Raw genomic sequence first — 18050 nt, 5'->3', positions numbered from 1 at the left:
AGCTGAAACTCTGTGAGATGATTTCACAGAACACAAAGAAGTTTCACAGAAAGCTTCTTTCTCTTTGTTATCGGAGGAGAGTTCCTTTGGCCCTATAGTCTTCCAAGGGATCCGAAATATCTGTTCTCAGATTCCACAGAAATGAGGCTGGCAAAGAGATCCACGAAATACAGATGTAACTCTGTGAGATCAATTAACAGAACACTAAGCAGTTTCTCAGAAAGCTTCTTTCCAGATTTCATCTCACGATATTTCCTTTTTCACCAGAGCCATCTATGGGCTTCCAAATATCACTTTGCCAATTCCACAAGAACTGTCTTAGCGAAAGGCTTCTTGAGGGGAAAGCTGTAACTCTGTGAGATGATTTCACGGAACACAAAGAAGTTTCTCAGAAAGCTTCTTTCTCTTTGTTATCAGAGGATATTTCCTTTGGCCCTACGTCTTCAAAGGGATCCGAAATATCTGTTCTCAGATTCCACAGAAATAAGGCTAGCGAAAAGATCCCCGAAACACAGATATAATTCTGTGAGATGAATTAACAGAACAGTAAGCAGTTTCTCAGAAAGCTTCTTTCCAGATTTCATCTGACGATATTTCCTTTTTCACCGTAGCCCTCTATGGGCTTCCAAATATCACTTTGCCAATTCCACAAGAACTGTCTTATCGAAAGGCTTCTTGAGTGGAAAGCTGAAACACTGTGAGATGATTTCACAGAACACAAAGAAGTTTCTCAGAACGCTTCTTTCTCTTTGTTATCGGAGGATAGTTCCTTTGGCCCTATAGTCTTCAAAGGGATCCGAAATATCTGTTCTCAGATTCCACAGAAATAAGGCTAGCAAAGAGATCCACGAAATACAGATGTAACTCTGTGAGATGAATTAATAGAACACTAAGCAGTTTCTCAGAAAGCTTCTTTCCAGATTTCACCTGAGGATATTTCCTTTTTCACCATAGCCCTCTAAGAGGTTCCAAATATCACTTTGCCAATTCCACAGGAACTGTCTTAGCGAAAGGCTTCTTGAGGGGAAACCTGTAACTCTGTGAGATGATTTCACAGAACACAAAGAAGTTTCTCAGAAAGCTTCTTTCTCTTTATTATCGGAGGATATTTCCTTTGGCCTATAGTCTTCCAAGGGATCCGAAATATCTGTTCTCAGATTCCACAGAAATAAGCCTAGCAAAGAGATCCACGAAATACAGATGTAACTCTGTGAGATGAATTAACAGAACAGTAAGCAGTTTCTCAGAGAGCTTCTTTCCAGATTTCATCTGACGATATTTCCTTTTTCACCGTAGCCCTCTATGGGCTTCCAAATATCACTTTGCCAATTTCACAAGAACTGTCTTAGCGAAAGGCTTCTTGAGGGGAAAGCTGTAACTCTGTGAGATGATTTCACAGAACACAAAGAAGTTTCTCAGAAAGCTTCTTTCTCTTTGTTATCGGAGGATATTTCCTTTGGCCCTATAGTCTTCAAAGGGATCCGAAATATCTGTTCTCAGATTCCACAGAAATAAGGCTAGCAAAGAGATCCACGAAATACAGATGTAACTCTGTGAGATGAATTAACAGAACAGTAAGCAGTTTCTCAGAGAGCTTCTTTCCTGATTTCATCTGACGATATTTCCTTTTTCACCGTAGCCCTCTATGGGCTTCCAAATATCACTTTGCCAATTTCACAAGAACTGTCTTAGCGAAAGGCTTCTTGAGGGGAAAGCTGTAACTCTGTGAGATGATTTCACAGAACACAAAGAAGTTTCTCAGAAAGCTTCTTTCTCTTTGTTATCGGAGGACATTTCCTTTGGCCCTATAGTCTTCAAAGGGATCCGAAATATCTGTTCTCAGATGCCACAGAAATAAGGCTAGAAGAGAGATCCACGAAATACAGATGTAACTCTGTGAGATGAATTTACAGAACACTAAGCAGTTTCTCAGAAAGCCTCTTTCCAGATTTCATCTGAGGATATTTCCTTTTTCACCATAGCCCTCTATGGGCTTCCAAATATCACTTTGCCAATTCCACAAGAACTGTCTTAGCGAAAGGCTTCTTGAGGTGAAAGCTGTAACTCTGTGAGATGATTTCACAGAAAACAAAGAAGTTTCTCAGAAAGCTTCTTTCTCTTTGTTATCGGAGGATATTTACTTTGGCCCTATAATCTTCAAAGGGATCCGAAATATCTGTTCTCAGTTTCCACAGAAATAAGGCTAGCAAAGAGATCCACGAAATACAGATGTAACTCTGTGAGATCAATTAACAGAACACTAAGCAGTTTCTCAGAAAGCTTCTTTCCAGATTTCATCTCACGATATTTCCTTTTTCACCAGAGCCATCTATGGGCTTCCAAATATCACTTTGCCAATTCCACAAGAACTGTCTTAGCGAAAGGCTTCTTGAGGGGAAAGCTGTAACTCTGTGAGATGATTTCACAAAACACAAAGAAGTTTCTCAGAAAGCTTCTTTCTCTTTGTTATCGGAGGTTATTTCCTTTGGCCCTACGTCTTCAAAGGGATCCGAAATATCTGTTCTCAGATTCCACAGAAATAAGGCTAGCGAAAAGATCCCCGAAACAAAGATATAATTCTGTGAGATGAATTAACAGAACAGTAAGCAGTTTCTCAGAAAGCTTCTTTCCAGATTTCATCTGACGATATTTCCTTTTTCACCGTAGCCCTCTATGGGCTTCCAAATATCACTTTGCCAATTCCACAAGAACTGTCTTATCGAAAGGCTTCTTGAGTGGAAAGCTGAAACACTGTGAGATGATTTCACAGAACACAAAGAAGTTTCTCAGAAAGCTTCTTTCTCTTTGTTATCGGAGGATAGTTCCTTTGGCCCTATAGTCTTCAAAGGGATCCGAAATATCTGTTCTCAGATTCCACAGAAATAAGGCTAGCAAAGAGATCCACGAAATACAGATGTAACTCTGTGAGATGAATTAATAGAACACTAAGCAGTTTCTCAGAAAGCTTCTTTCCAGATTTCATCTGAGGATATTTCCTTTTTCACCATAGCCCTCTAAGAGGTTCCAAATATCACTTTGCCAATTTCACAGGAACTGTCTTAGCGAGAGGCTTCTTGAGGGGAAACCTGTAACTCTGTGAGATGATTTCACAGAACACAAAGAAGTTTCTCAGAAAGCTTCTTTCTCTTTGTTATCGGAGGATATTTCCTTTGGCCCTATAGTCTTCCAAGGGATCCGAAATATCTGTTCTCAGATTCCACAGAAATAAGGCTAGCAAAGAGATCCACGAAATACAGATGTAACTCTGTGAGATGAATTAACAGAACAGTAAGCAGTTTCTCAGAGAGCTTCTTTCCAGATTTCATCTGACGATATTTCCTTTTTCACCGTAGCCCTCTATGGGCTTCCAAATATCACTTTGCCAATTTCACAAGAACTGTCTTAGCGAAACGCTTCTTGAGGGGAAAGCTGTAACTCTGTGAGATGATTTCACAGAACACAAAGAAGTTTCTCAGAAAGCTTCTTTCTCTTTGTTATCGGAGGATATTTCCTTTGGCCCTATAGTCTTCAAAGGGATCCGAAATATCTGTTCTCAGATTCCACAGAAATACGGCTAGCAAAGAGATCCACGAAATACAGATGTAACTCTGTGAGATGAATTAACAGAACAGTAAGCAGTTTCTCAGAGAGCTTCTTTCCTGATTTCATCTGACGATATTTCCTTTTTCACCGTAGCCCTCTATGGGCTTCCAAATATCACTTTGCCAATTTCACAAGAACTGTCTTAGCGAAAGGCTTCTTGAGGGGAAAGCTGTAACTCTGTGAGATGATTTCACAGAACACAAAGAAGTTTCTCAGAAAGCTTCTTTCTCTCTGTTATCGTAGGATATTTCCTTTGGCCCAATAGTCTTCAAAGGGATCCGAAATATCTATTCTCAGATGCCACAGAAATAAGGCTAGAAGAGAGATCCACGAAATACAGATGTAATTCTGTGAGATGAATTTACAGAACACTAAGCAGTTTCTCAGAAAGCCTCTTTCCAGATTTCATCTGAGGATATTTCCTTTTTCACCATAGCCCTCTATGGGCTTCCAAATATCACTTTGCCAATTCCTCAAGAACTGTCTTAGCGAAAGGCTTCTCGAGGTGAAAGCTGTAACTCTGTGAGATGATTTCACAGAACATAAAGAAGTTTCTCAGAAAGCTTCTTTCTCTTTGTTATCGGAGGATATTTACTTTGGCCCTATAATCTTCAAAGGGATCCGAAATATCTGTTCTCAGTTTCCACAGAAATCAGGCTAGCAAAGAGATCCACGAAATACAGATGTAACTCTGTGAGATGAATTAACAGAACACTAAGCAGTTTGTCAGAAAGCTTCTTTCCAGATTTCATCTGAGGATATTTCCTTTTTCACCATAGCCCTCTATGGGCTTCAAATATCACTTTGCCAATTCCACAATAACTGTCTTAGCGAAAGGCTTCTTGAGGGGAAAGCTGTAACTCTGTGAGATGATTTCACAGAACACAAAGAAGTTTCTCAGAAAGCTTCTTTCTCTTTGTTATCGGAGGATATTTCCTTTGGTCCTATAGTCTTCAAAGGGATCCGAAATATCTATTCTCAGATTCCACAGAAATAAGACTAGCAAAGAGATCCACGAAATGCAGATGTAACTCTGCGAGATGAATTAACAGAACACTAAGCAGTTTCTCAGAAAGCTTCTTTCCAGATTTCATCTGACGATATTTCCTTTTTCACCATAGCCCTCTACGGGCTTCCAAATATCACTTTGCCAATTCCACAAGAACTGTCTCAGCGAAAGGCTTCTTGAGGGGAAAGCTGTAACTCTGTGAGATGATTTCACAGAACACAAAGAAGTTTCTCAGAAAGATTCTTTCTCTTTGTTATCCGAGGATATTTCCTTTTTCCCTATAGTCTTCCAAGGAATCCGAAATATCTGTTCTCAGATTCCACAGAAATAAGGCTAGCAAAGAGATCCACGAAATACAGATGTAACTCTGTGAGATGAATTAACAGAACACTAAGCAGTTTCTCCGAAAGCTTCTTTCCAGATTTCATCTGAGGATAATTCCTTTTTCACCTTAGCCCTCTTTGGGCTTCCAAATATCACTTTGCCAATTCCACAAGAACTGTCTTAGCGAAAGGCTTCTAGAAGGGAAATCTGTAACTCTGTGAGATGATTTCACAGACAACAAAGAAGTTCCTCAGAAAGCTTCTTTCTCTTTGTTATCGGAGGATATTTCCTTTGGTCCTATAGTCTTCCAAGGGATCCGAAATATCTGTTCTCAGATTCCACAGAAATAAGGCTAGCAAAGAGATCCACGAAATACAGATGTAACTCTGTGAGATGAATTAACAGAACACTAAGCACTTTCTCACAAAGCTTCTTTCCAGATTTCATCTGAGGATATTTCCTTTTTCAGCATAGCCCTCTATGGGCTTCCAAATATCACTTTGCCAATTCCACAAGAACTGTCTTAGCGAAAGGCTTCTTGAGGGGAAAGCTGTAACTCTGTGAGATGATTTCACAGAACACAAAGAAGTTTCTCAGAAAGCTTCTTTCTCTTTGTTATCGGAGGATATTTCCTTTGGAAATATAGTCCTCAAAGGGATCGGAAATATCTGTTCTCAGATTCCACAGAAATAAGGCTAGCAAAGAGATCCAGGAAATACAGATATAACTCTCCTAGATGAAATAACAGAACACTAAGCAGTTTCTCAGAAAGCTTCTTTCCGGATTACTTCTGACGGTATTTCCTTTTTCACCATAGCCCTCTATGGGCTTCCAAATATCACTTTGAGAATTCCACAAGAACTGTCTTAGCGAAAGGCTTCTTGAGGGGAAAGCTGTAACTCTGTGAAATGATTTCACAAAATACAAAGAAGTTTCTCAGAAAGCTTCTTTCTCTTTGTTATCGCAGGATATTTCCTTTAGCCCTATAGTCTTCAAAGGGATCCGAAATATCTGTTCTCAGATTCCACAGAAATAAGGCTAGCAAAGAGATCCACGAAATACAGATGTAACACTGTGAGATGAATTAACAGAACACTTATCACTTTCTCAGAAAGCTTCTTTCCCGATATGATCTGAGGATATTTCCATTTTCACCATAGCCCTCTATAGCTTCCAAATATCACTTTGCATTTCCACAAGAACTGTCTTAGCGAAAGGCTTCTTTAGGGGAAAGCTGTATCTCTTTGAGATTATTTGACACAACACAAAGAAGTTTCTCAGAAAGCTTTTTCTCTTTGTTATCGGAGGATATTTCCTTTGGCCCTATAGTCTGAAAAAGGATCCGAAATATCTGTTCTCATATTCCACAGAAATAAGGCTAGCAAAAGATCCACGAGATACAGATGTAACTCTGTGAGTGGAAATCACATATCACAGAGCAGTTTCTCATAATGCTTCTTTCCAAATTTCATCTGAGGATATTTCCTTTTTCAGCATAGCCTTCTATGGGCTTCCAAATATCACTTTGCCAATTCCACAAGAACTGGCTTAGCGAAAGCCTTCTTGAGGCGAAAGCTGTAACTCTGTGAGATGATTTCACAGAACACAAAGAAGTTTCTCAGAAAGCTTCTTTCTCTTTGTTATCGGAGGATATTTCCTTTGGCCCTATAGTCTTCAAAGGGATCCGAAATATCTGTTCTCAGATTCCACAGGAATAAGGCTAGCAAAGAGATCCACGAAATACAGATGCAACTCTGTGAGATGAATTAACAGAACACTAAGCAGTTTGTCAGAAAGCTTCTTTCCAGATTTCATCTGAGGATATTTCCTTTTTCACCATAGCCCTCTATGGGCGTCCAAATATCACTTTGCCAATTCCACAAGAACTGTCTTAGCGAAAGGCTTCTTGAGGGGAAAGCTGTAACTCTGTGAGATGATTTCACAGAACACAAAGAAGTTTCTCAGAAAGCTTCTTTCTCTTTGTTATCGGAGGATATTTCCTTTGGCACTATAGTCTTCCAAGGGATCCAAAATATCTGTTCTCAGATTCCACAGAAATAAGGCTAGCAAAGAGATCCACGAAATGCAGATGTAACTCTGTGAGATCAATTAACAGAACACTAAGCAGTTTCTCAGAAAGCTACTTTCCAGATTTCATCTGAGGATATTCCCATTTTCACCATGGCCCTCTATGGGCTTCCAAATATCACTTTGACAATTCCAAAAGAACTGTCTGAGCGAAAGGCTTCTTGAGGGGAAAGGTGTAACTCTGTGAGATGATTTCACAGAACACAAAGAAGTTTCTCAGAAAGATTCTTTCTCTTTGTTATCGGAGGATACCTACTTTGGCCCTATCGTCTTCAAAGGGATCCTAAATATCTGTTCTCAGATTCCACAGAAATAAGGCTAGCAAAGAGATCCACGAAATACAGATGTAACTCTGTGAGATGAATTCACAGAACACTAAGCACTTTCTCACAAAGCTTCTTTCCAGATTTCATCTGAGGATATTTCCTTTTTCTCCATACTCCTCTAAGGGCTTCCAAATATCACTTTGCCAATTCCACAAGAACTGTCTTAGCGAAAGGCTTCTTGTGGGGAAAGCTGTAACTCTGTGAGATGATTTCACAGAACACAAAGAACTTTCTCAGAAATCTTCTTTCTCTATGTAATCGGAGGATATTTCCTTTGGCAATATAGTCTTCCAAGGGATCCGAAATATCTGTTCTCAGATTCCACAGAAATAAGGCTAGCAAAGAGATCCACGAAATACAGATGTAACTCGGTGAGATCAATTAACAGAACACTAAGCAGTTTCTCAGAAAGCTTCTTTACAGATTTCATCTGAGGATATTTTCTTTATCACCGTAGCCCTCTATGGGCTTCCAAATATCACTTTGCCAATTCCACAAGAACTGTCTTAGCGAAAGGCTTCTTGAGGGGAAAGCTGTAACTCTGTGAGATGATTTCACAGAACACAAAGAAGTTTCTCAGAAAGCTTCTTTCTCTTTGTTATCGGAGGATATTTCGTTTGACCCTGTAGTCTTCCAAGGGATCCAAAATATCTGTTCTCCATTTACACAGAAATAAGGCTAGCAAAGAGATCCACGAAATACAGATGTAACACTGTGAGATCAATTAACAGAACACTAAGCAGTTTCTCAGAAAGCTTCTTTCCAGATTTCATTTGAGGATATTTCCATTTTCACCATGGCCCTCTATGGGCTTCCAAATATCACTTTGCCAATTCCACAAGAACTGTCTTAGCGAAAGGCTTCTTGAGGGGAAAGCTGTAACTCTGTGAGATGATTTCACAGAACACAAAAAAAGTTTCTCAGAAAGCTTCTACTCTTTGTTATCGGAGGATATTTCCTTTGGCCCTATAGTCTTCCAAGGGATCCGAAATATCTGTTCTCAGATTCCACAGAAATAAGGCTAGCAAAGAGATCCACGAAATACAGATGTAACTCTGTGAGATGAATTTACAGAACAGCAAGCAGTTTCTCAGAAAGCTTCTTTCCAGATTTCATCTGACGATATTTCCTTTTTCTCCGTAGCTGTCTATGGGCTTCCAAATTACACTTTGCCAGTTCCACAAGAACTGTCTTAGCGAAATTCTTCTTGAGGGGAAAGCTGTAACTCTGTGAGATGATTTCACAGAACACAAAGAAGTTTCTCAGAAAGCTTCTTTCTCTTTGTTATCGGAGGATAGTTCCTTTGGCCCTATAGTCTTCAAAGGGTCCGAAATATCTGTTCTCAGATTCCACAGAAATAAGGCTAGCAAAGGGATCCACGAAATACAGATGTAACTCTGTGAGATGAATTAACAGAACAGCAAGCAGTTTCTCAGAAAGCTTCTTTCCAGATTTCATCTGACGATATTTCCTTTTTCACCGTAGCCCTCTTTGGGCTTCCAAATATCACTTTGCCATTTCCACAAGAACTGTCTGAGCGGAAGGCTTCTTGAGGGGAAAGCTGAAACTCTGTGAGATGATTTCACAGAACACAAAGAAGTTTCTCAGAAAGCTTCTTTCTCTTTGTTATCGGAGGAGAGTTCCTTTGGCCCTATAGTCTTCCAAGGGATCCGAAATATCTGTTCTCAGATTCCACAGAAATGAGGCTGGCAAAGAGATCCACGAAATACAGATGTAACTCTGTGAGATCAATTAACAGAACACTAATCAGTTTCTCAGAAAGCTTCTTTCCAGATTTCATCTGAGGATATTTCCATTTTCACCATGGCCCTCTATGGGGTTCCAAATATCACTTTGCCAATTCCACAAGAACTGTCTTAGCGAAAGGCTTCTTCAGCGGAAAGCTGTAACTCTGTGAGATGATTTCACAGAACACAAAGAAGTTTCTCTGAAAACTTCTTTCTCTTTGTTATCGGAGGATATTTCCTTTGGCCCTATCGTCTTCAAAAGGGACCGAAATATCTGTTCTCAGATTCCACAGGAATAAGGCTAGCAAAGAGATCCACGAAATACAGATGTAACTCTGTGAGATGAATTAACAGAACACTAAGCAGTTTCTCAGAAAGCTTCTTTCCAGATTTCATCTGACGATATTTCCTTTTTCACCAGAGCCCTCTATGGGCTTCCAAATATCACTTTGCCAATTCCACAAGAACTGTCTTAGCGAAAGGCTTCTTGAGGGGAAAGCTGTAACTCTGTGAGATGATTTCACAGAACACAAAGAAGTTTCTCAGAAAGCTTCTTTCTCTTTGTTATCGGAGGATATTTCCTTTGGCCCTACGTCTTCAAAGGGATCCGAAATATCTGCTCTCAGATTCGACAGAAATAAGGCTAGCGAAGAGATCCCCGAAACACAGATATAATTCTGTGAGATGAATTAACAGAACAGTAAGCAGTTTCTCAGAAAGCTTCTTTCCAGATTTCATCTGACGATATTTCCTTTTTCACCGTAGCCCTCTATGGGCTTCCAAATATCACTTTGCCAATTCCACAAGAACTGTCTTATCGAAAGGCTTCTTGAGGGGAAAGCTGAAACACTGTGAGATGATTTCACAGAACACAAAGAAGTTTCTCAGAAAGCTTCTTTCTCTTTGTTATCGGAGGATAGTTCCTTTGGCCCTATAGTCTTCAAAGGGATCCGAAATATCTGTTCTCAGATTCCACAGAAATAAGGCTAGCAAAGAGATCCACGAAATACAGATGTAACTCTGTGAGATGAATTAATAGAACACTAAGCAGTTTCTCAGAAAGCTTCTTTCCAGATTTCATCTGAGGATATTTCCTTTTTCACCATAGCCCTCTAAGAGGTTCCAAATATCACTTTGCCAATTCCACAGGAACTGTCTTAGCGAAAGGCTTCTTGAGGGGAAACCTGTAACTCTGTGAGATGATTTCACAGAACACAAAGAAGTTTCTCAGAAAGCTTCTTTCTCTTTGTTATCGGAGGATATTTCCTTTGGCAATATAGTCCTCAAAGGGATCGGAAATATCTGTTCTCAGATTCCACAGAAATAAGGCTAGCAAAGAGATCCAGGAAATACAGATGTAACTCTCTGAGATGAATTAACAGAACACTAAGCAGTTTCTCAGAAAGCTTCTTTTCAGATTTCTTCTGAGGATATTTCCTTTTTCACCATAGCCCTCTATGGGCTTCCAAATATCACTTTGCCAATTCCACAACAACTGTCTTAGCGAAAAGCTTCTTAAGTGGAAAGCTGTAACTCTGTTAGATGATTTCACAGAACACAAAGAAGTTTCTCAGAAAGCTTCTTTGTCTTTGTTATCGGAGGATATTTCCTTTGGTCCTATAGTCTTCAAAGGGATCCGAAATATCTGTTCTCAGATTCCACAGAAATAAGGCTAGCAAAGAGATCCACGAAATACAGATGTAGCTCTGTGAGGTGAACTAACAGAACACTAAGCAGTTTCTCAGAAAGCTTCTTTCCAGATTTCATCTGACGATATTTCCTTTTTCACCATAGCCCTCTATGGGCTTCCAAATATCACTTTGCGAATTCCACAAGAACTGTCTTAGCGAAAGGCTTCTTGTGGGGAAAGCTGTAACTCTGTGAGATGATTTCACAGAACACAAAGAACTTTCTCAGAAAGCTTCTTTCTCTATGTAATCGGAGGATATTTCCTTTGGCAATATAGTCTTCAAAGGGATCCGAAATATCTGTTCTCAGATTCCACAGAAATAAGGCTAGCAAAGAGATCCACGAAATACAGATGTAACTCTGTGATATGAATTAACAGAACACTAAGCAGTTTCTCAGAAAGCTTCTTTTCAGATTTCATCTGACTATATTTCCTTTTTCACCATAGCCCTCTATGGGCTTCCAAATATCACTTTGCCAATTCCACAAGAACTGTCTTAGCGAAAGTCTTCTTGAGGTGAAAGCTGTAACTCTGTGAGATGTTTTCACAAAATACAAAGAAGTTTCTCAGAAAGCTTCTTTCTCTTTGTTATCGGAGGATATTTCCTTTGGGCCCATGGTCTTCAAAGGGATTCGAAATATCTGTTCTCAGATTCCACAGAAATAAGGCTATCAAAGAGATCCAGGAAATACAGATGTAACACTCTGAGATGAATTAACAGAACACTAAGCAGTTTCTCACAAAGCTTCTTTCCAGATTTCATCTGAGGATATTTCCTTTTTCACCATAGCCGTCTATGGGCTTCCAAATATCACTTTGCCAATTCCACAAGAACTGTCCCAGCGAAAGGCTTCTTGAGGGGAAAGCTGTAACTCTGTGAGATGATTTCACAGAACACAAACAAGTTTCTCAGAAAGCTTCCTTCTCTTTGTTATCAGAGGAGAGATCCTTTGGCCCTATAGTCTTCAAAGAGATCCGAAATCTCTGTTCTCAGATTCCACAGAAATAAGGCTAGCAAAGAGATCCACGAAATACAGATGTAACCCTCTGAGATGAATTAACAGAACACTAAGCAGTTTCTCAGAAAGCTTCTTTCCAGATTTCATCTGAGGATATTTCTTTTTTCACCATAGCCCTCTATGGGCTTCCAAATATCACTTTGCCAATTCCACAAGAACTGTTTGGGAAAGGCTTCTTGAGGGGAAAGCTGTAACTCTGTGAGATGATTTCACAGAACACAAAGCAGTTTCTCAGAAAGCTTCTTTCTCTTTTTTATCGGAGGATATTTCCCTTGGCCCTATAGTCTTCAAAGGGATCCGAAATATCTGTTCTCAGATACCAGAGAAATAAGGCTAGCAAAGAGATCCACGAAATACAGATGTAACTCTGTGAGATGAATTAACAGAACACTTAGCACTTTCTCAGAAAGCTTCTTTCACGATTTGATCTGAGGATATTTCCATTTTCACCATAGCCCTCTATAGCTTCCAAATATCACTTTGCATTTCCACAAGAACTGTCTTAGCGAAAGGCTTCTTTAGGGGAAAGCTGTATCTCTTTGAGATTATTTGACAGAACACAAAGAAGTTTCTCAGAAAGCTTCTTCTCTTTGTTATCAGAGGATATTTCCTTTGGCCCTATAGTCTGCAAAAGGATCCGAAATATCTGTTCTCATATTCCACAGAAATAAGGCTAGCAAAAGATCCACGAGATACAGATGTAACTCTGTGAGTGGAAATCACATATCACAGAGCAGTTTCTCATAATGCTTCTTTCCAGATTTCACCTGAGGATATTTCCTTTTTCAGCATAGTCTTCTATGGGCTTCCAAATATCACTTTGCCAATTCCAGAAGAACTGGCTTAGCGAAAGCCTTCTTGAGGCGAAAGCTGTAACTCTGTGAGATGATTTCACAGAACACAAAGAAGTTTCTCAGAAAGCTTCTTTCTCTTTGTTATCGGAGGATATTTCCTTTGGCCCTATAGTCTTCAAAGGGATCCGAAATATCTGTTCTCAGATTCCACAGAAACAAGGCTAGCAAAGAGATCCACGAAATACAGATGCAACTCTGTGAGATGAATTAACAGAACACTAAGCAGTTTCTCAGAAAGCTTCTTTCCAGATTTCATCTGAGGATATTTCCTTTTTCACCATAGCCCTCTATGGGCGTCCAAATATCACTTTGCCAATTCCACAAGAACTGTCTTAGCGAAAGGCTTCTTGAGGGGAAAGCTTTAACTCTGTGAGATCATTTCACAGAACACAAAGAAGTTTCTCAGAAAGCTTCTTTCTCTTTGTTATCGGAGGATATTTCCTTTGGCACTATAGTCTTCCAAGGGATCCAAAATATCTGTTCTCAGATTCCACAGAAATAAGGCTAGCAAAGAGATCCACGAAATGCAGATGTAACTCTGTGAGATCAATTAACAGAACACTAAGCAGTTTCTCAGAAAGCTACTTTCCAGATTTCATCTGAGGATATTCCCATTTTCACCATGGCCCTCTATGGGCTTCCAAATATCACTTTGCCAATTCCACAAGAACTGTCTTAGCGAAAGGCTTCTTGAGGGGAAAGCTGTAACTCTGTGAGATGATTTCACAGAACACAAAGAAGTTTCTCAGAAAGCTTCTTTCTCTTTGCTATCGGAGGATATTTTCTTTGGCCCTATCGTTTTCAAAGGGATGCGAAATATCTGTACTCAGATTCCACAGAAATAAGGCTAGCAAAGAGATCCACGAAATACAGATGTAACTCTGTGAGATGAATTAACAGAACACTAAGAACTTTCTCACAAAGCTTCTTTCCAGATTTCATCTGAGGATATTTCCTTTCTCACCATAGCCCTCTATGGGCTTCCAAATATCACTTTGCCAATTCCACAAGAACTGTCTTAGCGAAAGGCTTCTTGAAGGGAAAGCTGTAACTCTGTGAGATGATTTCACAGAACACAAAGAACTTTCTCAGAAAGCTTCTTTCTCTTTGTTATCGGAGGATATTTCCTTTGGCAGTATAGTCTTCAAAGGGATCCGAAATATCTGTTCTCAGATTCCACAGAAATAAGGCTAGCAAAGATATCCACGAAATACAGAAGTAAATCTGTGAGATGAATTAACAGAACACCAAGCAGTTTCTCAGAAAGCTTCTTTCCAGATTTCTTCTGATGGTATTTTCTTTTTCAACATAGACCTCTAGGGGCTTCCAAATATCACTTTGCCAATTCCACAAGAACTGTCTTAGCGAAAGGCTTCTTGAGGGGAAAGCTGTAACTCTGTGAGATGATTTCACAGAACACAAAGAAGTTTCTCAGAATGCTTCTTTCCCTTTTTTATCGTAGGATATTTCCTTTAGCCCTATTGCCTTCAAATGTATCCGAAATATCTGTTCTCACATTCCACAGAAATAAGGCTAGCAAAGAGATCCACGAAATACAGATGTAACTCTGTGAGATGAATTAACAGAACACTAAGCTGTTTCTCAAAAAGCTTCCTTCCATATTTCATTTGAGGATATTTCCTTTTTCACCGTAGCCCTCTATGGGCGTCCAAATATCACTTTGCCAATTCCACAAGAACTGTGTTAGCTAAAGACTTCTTGAACCGAAAGCTGTAACTCTGTGAGATAATTTCACAGAACACCAAGAATTTTCTCAGAAAGCTTCTTTCTCTTTGTTATCGCAGGATATTTCCTTTGGCTCTATAGTCTTCAAAGGGATCCGAAATATCTGTTCTCAGATTCCACAGAAATAAGGCTAGCAAAGAGATCCACGAAATACAGATGTAACTCTGTGAGATCAATTAACAGAACACTAAGCTGTTTCTCAGAAATCTTCTTTCCATATTTCATCTGAGGATATTTCCATTTTCACCATGGCCCTCTATGGGCTTCCAAATATCACTTTCCCAATTCCACAAGAACTGTCATAGCAAAAGGCTTCTTGAGGGGAAAGCTGTAACTCTGTGAGATGATTTCACAGAACACAAAGAAGTTTCTTAGAAAGTTTCTTTCTCTTTGTTATCGGAGGATATTTCCTTTGGCCCTATCGTCTTCAAAGGGATCCGAAATATCTGTTCTCAGATTCCACAGAAATAAGGCTAGCAAAGAGATCCACGAAATACAGATGTAACTCTGTGAGATGAATTAACAGAACACTATGCACTTTCTCAGAAAGTTTCTTTCCAGATTTCATCTGAGGATATTTCCTTTCTCACCATTCCCGTCTATGGGCTTCCAAATATCACTTTGCCAATTCCACAAGAACTGTCTTAGCGAAAGGCTTCTTCAGGGGAAATCTGTAACTCTCTGAGATGATTTCACAGAAAACAAAGAAGTTTCTCAGAAAGCTTCTATCTCTTTGTTATCAGAGGATATTTCCTTGGCCCTATAGTCTACAAAAGGATCCGAAATATTTGTTCTCAGAATCCACAGAAATAAGGCTAGCAAAAGATCCACGAAATACAGATGTAACTCTGTGAGTGGAAGTCACATATCACACAGCAGTTTCTCATAATGCTTCTTTCCAGATTTCATTTGAGGATATTTCCTTTTTCACCGTAGCCCTCTATGGGCTTCCAAATATCACTTTGCCAATTCCACAAGAACTGTATTAGCGAAAGGCTTCTTGAGGCGAAAGCTGTAACTCTGCGAGACGATTTCACAGAACACAAAGAAGTTTCTCAGAAAGCTTCTTTCTCTTTGTTATCGGAGGATATTTCCTTTGGCCCTAGAGTCTTAAAAGGGATCAAAAATATCTGTTCTCAGATTCCACAGAAATAAGGCTAGCAAAGAGATCCACGAAATACAGATGTAACTTTGTGAGATGAATTAACAGAACACTAAGCAGTTTCTCAGAAAGCTTCTTTCCAGATTTCATCTGAGGATATATCCTTCGTCACCAGAGACTTCTACGAGCTTCCAAAAATCACTTTGCCAATTCCACAAGAACTGTCTTGGCGAAAGGCTTCTTGATGGGAAAGCTGTAACTCTGTGAGATGATTTCACAGAACACAAAGAAGTTTCTCATACAGCTTCTTTCTCTTTGTTATCGGAGGATATTTCCTTTGGCCCTACAGTCTTCCAAGGGATCCGAAATATCTGTTCTCAGATTCCACAGAAATAAGGCTAGCAAAGAGATCCACGAAATACAGATGTAACTCGGTGAGATCAATTAACAGAACACTAAGCAGTTTCTCAGAAAGCTTCTTTCCAGATTTCATCTGAGGATATTTCCATTTTCACCATGGCCCTCTATGGCCTTCCAAATATCACTTTGCCAATTCCACAAGAACTGTCTTAGCGAAAGGCTTCTTGAGTGGAAAGCTGTAACTCTGTGAGATGATTTCACAGAACACAAAGAAGTTTCTCAGAAAGCTTCTTTCTCTTTGATATCGGAGGATATTTTCTTTGGCCCTATCGTTTTCAAAGGGATGCGAAATATCTGTACTCAGATTCCACAGAAATAAGGCTAGCAAAGAGATCCACGAAATACAGATGTAACTCTGTGAGATGAATTAACAGAACACTAAGAACTTTCTCACAAAGCTTCTTTCCAGATTTCATCTGAGGATATTTCCTTTCTCACCATAGCCCTCTATGGGCTTCCAAATATCACTTTGCCAATTCCACAAGAACTGTCTTAGCGAAAGGCTTCTTGAAGGGAAAGCTGTAACTCTGTGAGATGATTTCATAGAACACAAAGAACTTTCTCAGAAAGCTTCTTTCTCTTTGTTATCGGAGGATATTTCCTTTGGCAATATAGTCTTCAAAGGGATCCGGAATATCTGTTCTCAGATTCCACAGAAATAAGGCTAGCAAAGAGATCCACGAAATACAGAAGTAACTCTGTGAGATGAATTAACAGAACACCAAGCAGTTTCTCAGAAAGCTTCTTTCCAGATTTCTTCTGACGGTATTTTCTTTTTCACCATAGACCTCTATGGGCTTCCAAATATCAGTTTGCCAATTCCACAAGAACTGTCTTAGCGAAAGGCTTCTTGAGGGGAAAGCTGTAACTCTGTGAGATGATTTCACAGAACACAAAGAAGTTTCTCAGAATGCTTCTTTCCCTTTTTTATCGTAGGATATTTCCTTTAGCCCTATTGCCTTCAAATGTATCCGAAATATCTGTTCTCACATTCCACAGAAATAAGGCTAGCAAAGAGATCCACGAAATACAGATGTAACTCTGTGAGATGAATTAACAGAACACTAAGCTGTTTCTCAAAAAGCTTCTTTACAGATTTCTTCTGATGATATTTCCTTTTTCACCATAGCCCTCTAGGGGCTTCCAAATATCACTTTGCCAGTTCCACAAGAACTGTCTTAGCGAAAGGCTTCTTGAGTGGAAAGTTGTAACTCTGTGAGATGATTTCACAGAACACCAAGAAGTTTCTCAGAAAGCTTCTTTCTCTTTGTTATCGGAGATTATTTCCTTTGCTCCAATAGTCTTCAAAGAGTTCCGAAATATCTGTTCTCAGATTCCAGAGAAATAAGGCTAGCAAAGAGATCCACGAAATACAGATGTAACTCTGTGAGATGAATTAACAGAACACTAAGCAGTTTCTCAGAAAGCTTCTTTCCAGATTACTTCTGACGGTATTTCCTTTTTCACCATAGCCCTCTATGGGCTTCCAAATATCACTTTGAGAATTCCACAAGAACTGTCTTAGCGAAAGGCTTCTTGTGGGGAAAGCTGTAACTCTGTGAAATGATTTCACAAAATACAAAGAAGTTTCTCAGAAAGCTTCTTTCTCTTTGTTATCGGAGGATATTTCCTTTGGCCCTATAGTCTTCAAAGGGATCCGAAATATCTGTTCTCAGATTCCACAGAAATAAGGCTAGCAAAAGATCCACGAAATACAGATGTAACTCTGTGAGTGGAAGTCACATATCACACAGCAGTTTCTCAGAAACCTTCTTTCCATATTTCATTTGAGGATATATCCTTTTTCACCGTAGCCCTCTATGGGCGTCCAATATCACTTTGCCAATTCCACAAGAACTGTATTAGCTAAAGACTTCTTGAACCGAAAGCTGTAACTCTGTGAGATAATTTCACAGAACACCAAGAATTTTCTCAGAAAGCTTCTTTCTCTTTGTTATCGCAGGATATTTCCTTTGGCTCTATAGTCTTCAAAGGGATCCGAAATATCTGTTCTCAGATTCCACAGAAATAAGGCTAGCAAAGAGATCCACGAAATACAGATGTAACTCTGAGATCAATTAACAGAACACTAAGCAGTTTCTCAGAAATCTTCTTTCCATA

This window comes from Macaca mulatta, chromosome 13, assembly GCF_049350105.2.
Source record: "Macaca mulatta isolate MMU2019108-1 chromosome 13, T2T-MMU8v2.0, whole genome shotgun sequence".
NCBI classification, from domain to species: domain Eukaryota; kingdom Metazoa; phylum Chordata; class Mammalia; order Primates; family Cercopithecidae; genus Macaca; species Macaca mulatta.
The sequence above is the reverse complement of the archived record's forward strand: the minus strand, read 5'-3'. Positions refer to the sequence as shown.